Genomic DNA, 6716 nt, shown 5'->3' on the forward strand with positions numbered 1-6716 from the left:
CACAATACTACAGGATGCTACTAAAAGCAGCAGGGAAACAACCGCCAGCTAAACATGTGGAAATCAGAGGAGTGGGGTAGAGAGTTATCTCAGAACACTGACAGAAACAAGTCATGCTGTGGAAATACACTGAGAATGTGCTGTACTAATCTTAGGTAAAACAATAAGACAGATAATGAGCCACAATAAAACAAAGCAAAATGTGTAGGAAATTGATAAGGCTATTTCTAGTTGCCAAGGTATTAAATTAACCAGAAGAAAATCAGGCCTGTGGTTGGGGAGGTGAGAGGGAAATAGTTCTGCACACTGTTAGAGAAAGATATAAAATGCAATTTACAACCAAGATGGAACTCTTAAAAGACAATAATAATAGGGCATGAAACTCCAGAGAAGTCTAAACGGGCTTTGAAATGTTGAGCCTGAAGAACAAAACAAAACAAAACAAAAGCCAACAAGTTTACAGGGGGAAAGTCATACAGCATTCAATGAAACAGCTTAGAGTAAGCCACTGCAAGAAAACCAGAGGATTTGTTGTAGAATTATTATTATTATTTTGGGAGTGGGACTCAAAGGGAAGAGCTTCTTAGGAAAACGTGTGGTTCCTAATAGTCATTTTTAGTTTATGTTCAGATATGTATTTCCCAGTCACAGATTATAGTTCTGGAGCTGGCATTTAGTGAAATTCAGGAGCAAATCCTTGTGTGAAAAGAAAAGAAAAGAAAAGAAAAGAAAAGAAAAGAAAAGAAAAGAAAAGAAAAGAAAAGAGCTCACCCATGAGCTGTGTAAACTTTCACGTTTACTCTACTTCTTCTCTCGTGTCTGTATCGTTCCATTCTTCTGCTCCTTGCTTCCACAGAGAAATAACCCACTGAAATATGTTAGGTAGGCACTTGTGAGGTACGGAGTAACATTTAATAAAAAGCCCAAACTACGGAGCTCATCTTCATTTACAATCCAAGCAAGTCTCCTCTGGAGAAAGCTGACATGTAGCGCCATGTGCCCCTACTTGAGATACAGCTTTAGGTGGAAGCAGGGCACATAGAAAATCAGAAAGAACCACCTGACTCCCAATTTAATCTGAACTGGGATTCCAGAGAATCTAGCAAGAATCCACATAGCAGAATATAACATTGCACATGGTTTTGTGCAAGCAGTGTGTTTCACAAAGTTCTTGCTCATTGAAACCCGAAAGCATAGCTTGATTCTGGGGGTTTGTGTGCAATGGTGAGGCTCACACCCAGGAAACTGTGGCTGTTATCTGTGGAAGATTTATTCACTCATTACAGTCTTCTGGATGAATGTGTCCAAAGCGTGGTCCTTTTGAAATCAGTGGAATTTAAACATGCTCAGCTCAGCCCAAAGTTACATCCTCAGGGATGCAAAGATTCAGGTTGGGAATGAGATCACTTCCTCACTCAAAATATGATGCTAAGATAGAAGAGAATAGAGAGCAAAAGAGTCAACAACCCTTGTTCTTTCTCCATGGATGTACCTTCAATTTTGAACTCTCATAAATGGCCTTAAGGAATCTGCTGTAAAAAATGGAAACAGTAATCATTTTCCTCACAGGATTATCATAAAAATGAGTGGTTTAAGATTTATAAAACATTTTCTGTACTGAAAATGGTATAGAATGAAAGATGGCCCCTTGCATATGTTTAATTCTAGCCTTGGCTGCTGGTTTCCAATTAATTTTCCATATCTTTCCTAATGGCTCTTTATTTTTAATCCTTTCCTAGTTACTGGGATACTTTCACATTCCTGCTGAGCTGGCATTTTTAAAGTAGGCCTTCAGCAAAAATACCAATCAGCTGAAGTGAGAGGGTGGAGAGAATTGGAGAAGGAAAGCTAAAGAAGCTGTGCTGAACAATCCAATTTTTATTTCATTTTATTGTTTGCTTCATAGTGATTGCATCCCTGACCTGCGATTTTATATTTTGCAAGCGTCCAGGAATTAGAGCCCTGCTGAAATTTAGTCATTCCTGCTGAATAAGAGATAACTGAGACTTTGCTGGTGGAAGCAAGGATAACAGCATGCGTTGAAAAGATAGCCAGATAGAAACTGGCAGGGTCAACAACAGCATTTGGTAACAAGATCTGTGGGAGTGGTGGTTGTTTTGAGATTACAGAAATTTAAGGCTGCGTCAGGTTAAACAAAAATAGCCCTTAAAAAATCATGTCAGAAAGTTACCTTTCCCAAGGTGATGCTGACCTTGCCAGCAGTCACTTCTCTCACTCTGCAAGCACTCTCATAACAATATAACTTGTGGAAATCTAATGAAGCTGAATGTTGGAAAATTCAGGACCGATATAAGCACTACAGAGTTAAACTATGGAACTCACTGCCATTGCTGAGCAAGCAGGGATAGGGGTCTCTGAGGAACTCTTGCCTGAGAACAGAATCCACAAAGTCAGACAGCCCAGAGGTCAGACAGTCCAGATGGTCACAGATCCAAGAGTCCAGATGGGACCCAAGGGTGCAGATGGAAAGCAGGAAGCAACAAGGTAGGGCCGGGAACAACAGACGTTGTTTCCAGTATCTGACTGCTGCTGAGAGCTCTGTTTAAGAAGACCAGAGCCAGCTCGTTCTCACCAGTGCTATTCAGCTCTCATCAGTGCCTTCTCCGCTGATTAGCTGCAGGCAGTGGCGGAGCTTCATGCTCCAGCACCGGGGGGGGGGGGGGCGGAGAGCAGGCGGGGGCGTGGCTGGTGCACATCCCGGGGGCATGGCATGTCACCCGCAGGGGCGTGGCACACTGCCTGCAGGGGCGTGACATGCGTCCTGGGGATGTGCGCGATGGCACCCCACCAGGATCACACTGCCGGGGGTGGTACGCTCCCCCTGCACCCCTCTTCCTCCACCAGTGGCTGCAGGTGGAGTTACACCACATTGTCCCCCTTTAGGCTGATGAGGTCCAGCTCCGAGGGCCTTCTCGGTAGTGGCACCCGCCCTGTGGAACGCCCTCCCACCAGATGTCAAAGAGAAAAATAACTACCAAACTTTTAGAAGACATCTAAAGGCAGCCCTGTTTAGGGAAGCTTATAATGTTTAATAGATTACTGTATTTTAGTGTTTTGTTGGAAGCCGCCCAGAGTGGCTGGGGAAACCCAGCCAGATGGGCAGGGTATAAATAATAAATTATTATTATTATTATTATTATTATTATTATTATTATTATTATTTTCAGCAAGCGAAGCGGACTCTTGGCCCATGACACTCACCCTCACAGGAGGCAGTGATGACTACCATCCTACATGCCTTTAAAAGAGGATTAGACAAATTTGTGGAAGGAAGGACTATCAAAAACTACCAGCTGCAATGGCTATTCTCTGCCTTCAAAGTTGCGGGCAGTAATTCTGGAAACCACCAAAGGGAGAATGCTCTTGTGCTCAAATCCTGACTTCAGTTTTCCCACAGGCATCTGGTTAGCCACTGTGAGAACATGATCCTGGTCCAGATGGGCCGTTGGCCTCATCCAGCAGGCTTTTTTATGTTCTTAAATGAAATCCCAAGAGAGAAAAAATAAAGGAGAGGGAAAGGATTAAGTAAATAAACTTGAATAAATCTTACAGCATTATTAATTCTTCAGATAGATGAATGTAATACACTAGTTCCCCATCCTACATAGGATACAGAAATAAAACTGATGCTTCAAAGACTTGCCAGAATTCACTAAACAGGATAGCAATTCACCAAACTTTCCATGGGAGGACTTTTTCAAAAATATATTTTAATAAAGATTTTCTTAGTTTACAAAAGTATGTGATTTTTAAGGAAGGAAAGGTCTGGAGGAGGAGGCATTGTCACAAACCCCAAATCCCCTCAGATGGAAAAACAAGCAAGCATGTTAAAGTGACAGTTGCAAGTACAAACTGCGATATTCTGTCACTGTTAGTCCCTGCTACTTGATGACTCTCTGAAAACTCAATAGCTGCATAAGCACCCTTTCATCCTTCACTAATTATTTAATGTGGAAGACACTTAGCAGCTCCGTCAACTACTCTCTTGACTCCCACATCCTCTTAATACTTCTTAAAAGCAGTTTTTGACAAACAGCTGCTATAATCCAATGCAAACATACCTGGGAGTAAGTCACCAGGCTGCAGAGCAGTGAGTTGTAAGGCCCCCAAATGCTAGTATATCGTGTGCATGGTATGAGGTGGGAGATTTTATGGCTCTTTGGTCCTAAGAAAGTGCAACACAGAGAGGCAAGCCAGTGTTCCCCAGTTGTTGGGAACCATGAGTGAAGTAGATGCTGTTGTGCTCATGTCCTGCTTGAAGAAGAAGAAGAGAAGAGTTTGGATTTGATATCCCGCTTTATCACTACCTGAAGGAGTCTCAAAGCAGCTAACATTCTCCTTTCCCTTCCTCCCCCACAACAAACACTCTGTGAGGTGAGTGGGGCTGAGAGACTTCAAAGAAGTGTGACTGGCCCAAGGTCACACAGCAGCTGCATGTGGAGGAGCAGGGAATCAAATCTGGTTCACCAGATTACGAGTCTACCGCTCTTAACCACTACACCAGGCTCCCCATAAGCTTGCAGGCTCTCAATAAACTGTTGGTTGGTGACTATGAGAACAGGATGTTGGAGCAGGTGGGCCTTTGCCCTGATCCAGGAGGGCTCCTCTTAAACAGTTTAGGATTCTTAATTTCATATTTACTATTGTCTATCCTGTACTTCTTCTAATTCCAGGAGAATGGCCCTGAAGCACAAGGCTTCTCCTTCCATTGTCTTGTTTACTTGGTGTTTGGGTGTGGCAGACGTATTACCACAAAGTATTTGCTACTGCAAAAACATCACCCGGGCTGCGTCCAGGAGGCAGCAGCAAAACTGAGAGACTATACACACATTACCCTTGGGTAGGTAATCATTTGCAGCCTGGTCACTTTATTCCTCCAAATCCAACATTCCTTTATTTATTTTTCCACTGTGCACACCACTCAATACTACATCTATGCATGCAGCTTCAGGTCTTTGGGAATTTCATTCCACGATTTCTTGGATTCCCGCTTTTAAAAAAACAATGTTCAGATAGCAGGTACACAAGCATTGCTGGGAGCTTGGGGTATAGGAGAGAGATATGGAATTACAAATATCTAAATGTTAATATAAATGCAAATGCAAATATGGGCAGATATTAATATAAACACAAGCATTTGCAGCTATGCATCACTAACCTGCGCAGCTCACAGTGAAAGGTACCAATTAAACTATGTTCCTAGTCAGGATGCAACCCTGATACCAAGTTAGACAACTGTGCCATCTACCTCAGAATTGCCTATAGTGTTGTTGCACGCACCCCAATCTCCAACTGGGAAGAAACTCTGGTGAGAGACTGTGGTGAGTTCCACAGCTTACCCAGGGTTTGTTTTCCTTGGTAAGAAAGTCAATGGAGACTGTGGTGTCTTTGTGATATATGGTTTCATTTATACATATATACAAACTGAGCTTGGGTTAGAGGTCTCACAGCATTAACATTCCAACCAAACTTCCCGGGAGATCCCCAAACCATAACTTGGGTCCAGCAGAGAGCCTCTGTGTCCCCAGCTTCCTGCATCAGCCAAAACTCATGCAAACACACAAAGCCCTGACTTGGACTAGTGTTCTCCACCCTAGGATGACATGACATCCAGAAAGGTGCGGTTGGAAAAGCCCTGCCCATTTGTCTCTATGGCAACATGTAAATGGCAGCATCTGACCAGCTAAGGCCATTACTTTAACAAAGGAACTTGTTTGGCTAGGTCGGCGGGTACACTCTTATAGATTCTAACCTCACAGATACAGGTTCGCAAGTTTGGAAGATATCCACGGATATCACCCAGACCGACCTCCCAAACCTATAACATTATGCTCCAGAGTTTAAAAGAGTTCTTTCCCAGCCCAACTGGAGATGCCCATGATTGTCCCTAAAAGTTTCTGCATGAAAAGTATGTGCCCTGCCACAAAGCTACTGCCTCTCTACCTTGTTACCAGTTACAGTTGCAAGCCTTGTGACAACCACCATCACACACACATACCTAGAGCAGGGATGGAAAACCTGTGGGCCTTCAAATGTTGTTCTCCAGCTCCCACCAGCCTCAGCCAACCAGCATGGTTAATAGCCAGGAGTGACATTCTTGTCCTGGTGAAATGCCACAAAATTCTTATGATGGAACACCCTCAGTCTCAACACTAATGTCCACCTTTTCCTTGTCCCGCTGGAAGGATCTCAGACACCAGTCTGCTTGGAAGCTAAAAATGTCAATGCAAGGCTAGGTGGAAGGAAGCCAGAAAAGAAATAGACAGAGAACACCAAACCAGCTCAAGCTCTTAAGAGAGCAATCCAAAGAATGAGAAAACAAACTATGGCGAATGCTGAGCCACATCAAACATACCATCGCAGAATTGGATGCAGGTAGGAATGTTTACCTCAGCAAAATAAAAATACGTACTTTAACAATTCCCTAGCGGTATCAAAATCTGTGCCCTAGCTTAAATTGAGAGCCATCTTCAGTAATAACAAAAAGCCTCAGATAGCCGTTTAAACAGAGGGCTGTGTGCTCTGTAAAGTAGGCCACCCTACAATTAGCGGATTTACTGTTTAATTTGAAACGATATGAAAAGTACTGCTAGATATAGACCAGTATCATTCTGTCTTCTGGGAAGAATGATTTGAGAGCAACACTCACCTTCTTGCGGAGGCTGTCGACTGATAAAAACTTTACTTCAAGTAAA

The 6716-nt window shown here is 43.1% G+C and overlaps 1 long non-coding RNA gene across 1 annotated transcript; it reads right to left on the reverse strand.

The window, feature by feature from the left end:
* Nucleotides 1-791: 791 nt before the first annotated feature.
* LOC307199589 lies at nucleotides 792-6121 on the reverse strand. The gene is made up of 3 exons (XR_013832088.1): nucleotides 6020-6121; nucleotides 1468-1529; nucleotides 792-868 (listed from the first exon to the last, which is right to left on the reverse strand). It is a non-coding gene; the product is annotated as an uncharacterized lncRNA (long non-coding RNA).
* Nucleotides 6122-6716: the final 595 nt, after the last annotated feature.

This window comes from Podarcis cretensis (genome assembly GCF_951804945.1).
Source record: "Podarcis cretensis genome assembly, chromosome: 12".
Lineage (NCBI taxonomy): Eukaryota > Metazoa > Chordata > Lepidosauria > Squamata > Lacertidae > Podarcis > Podarcis cretensis.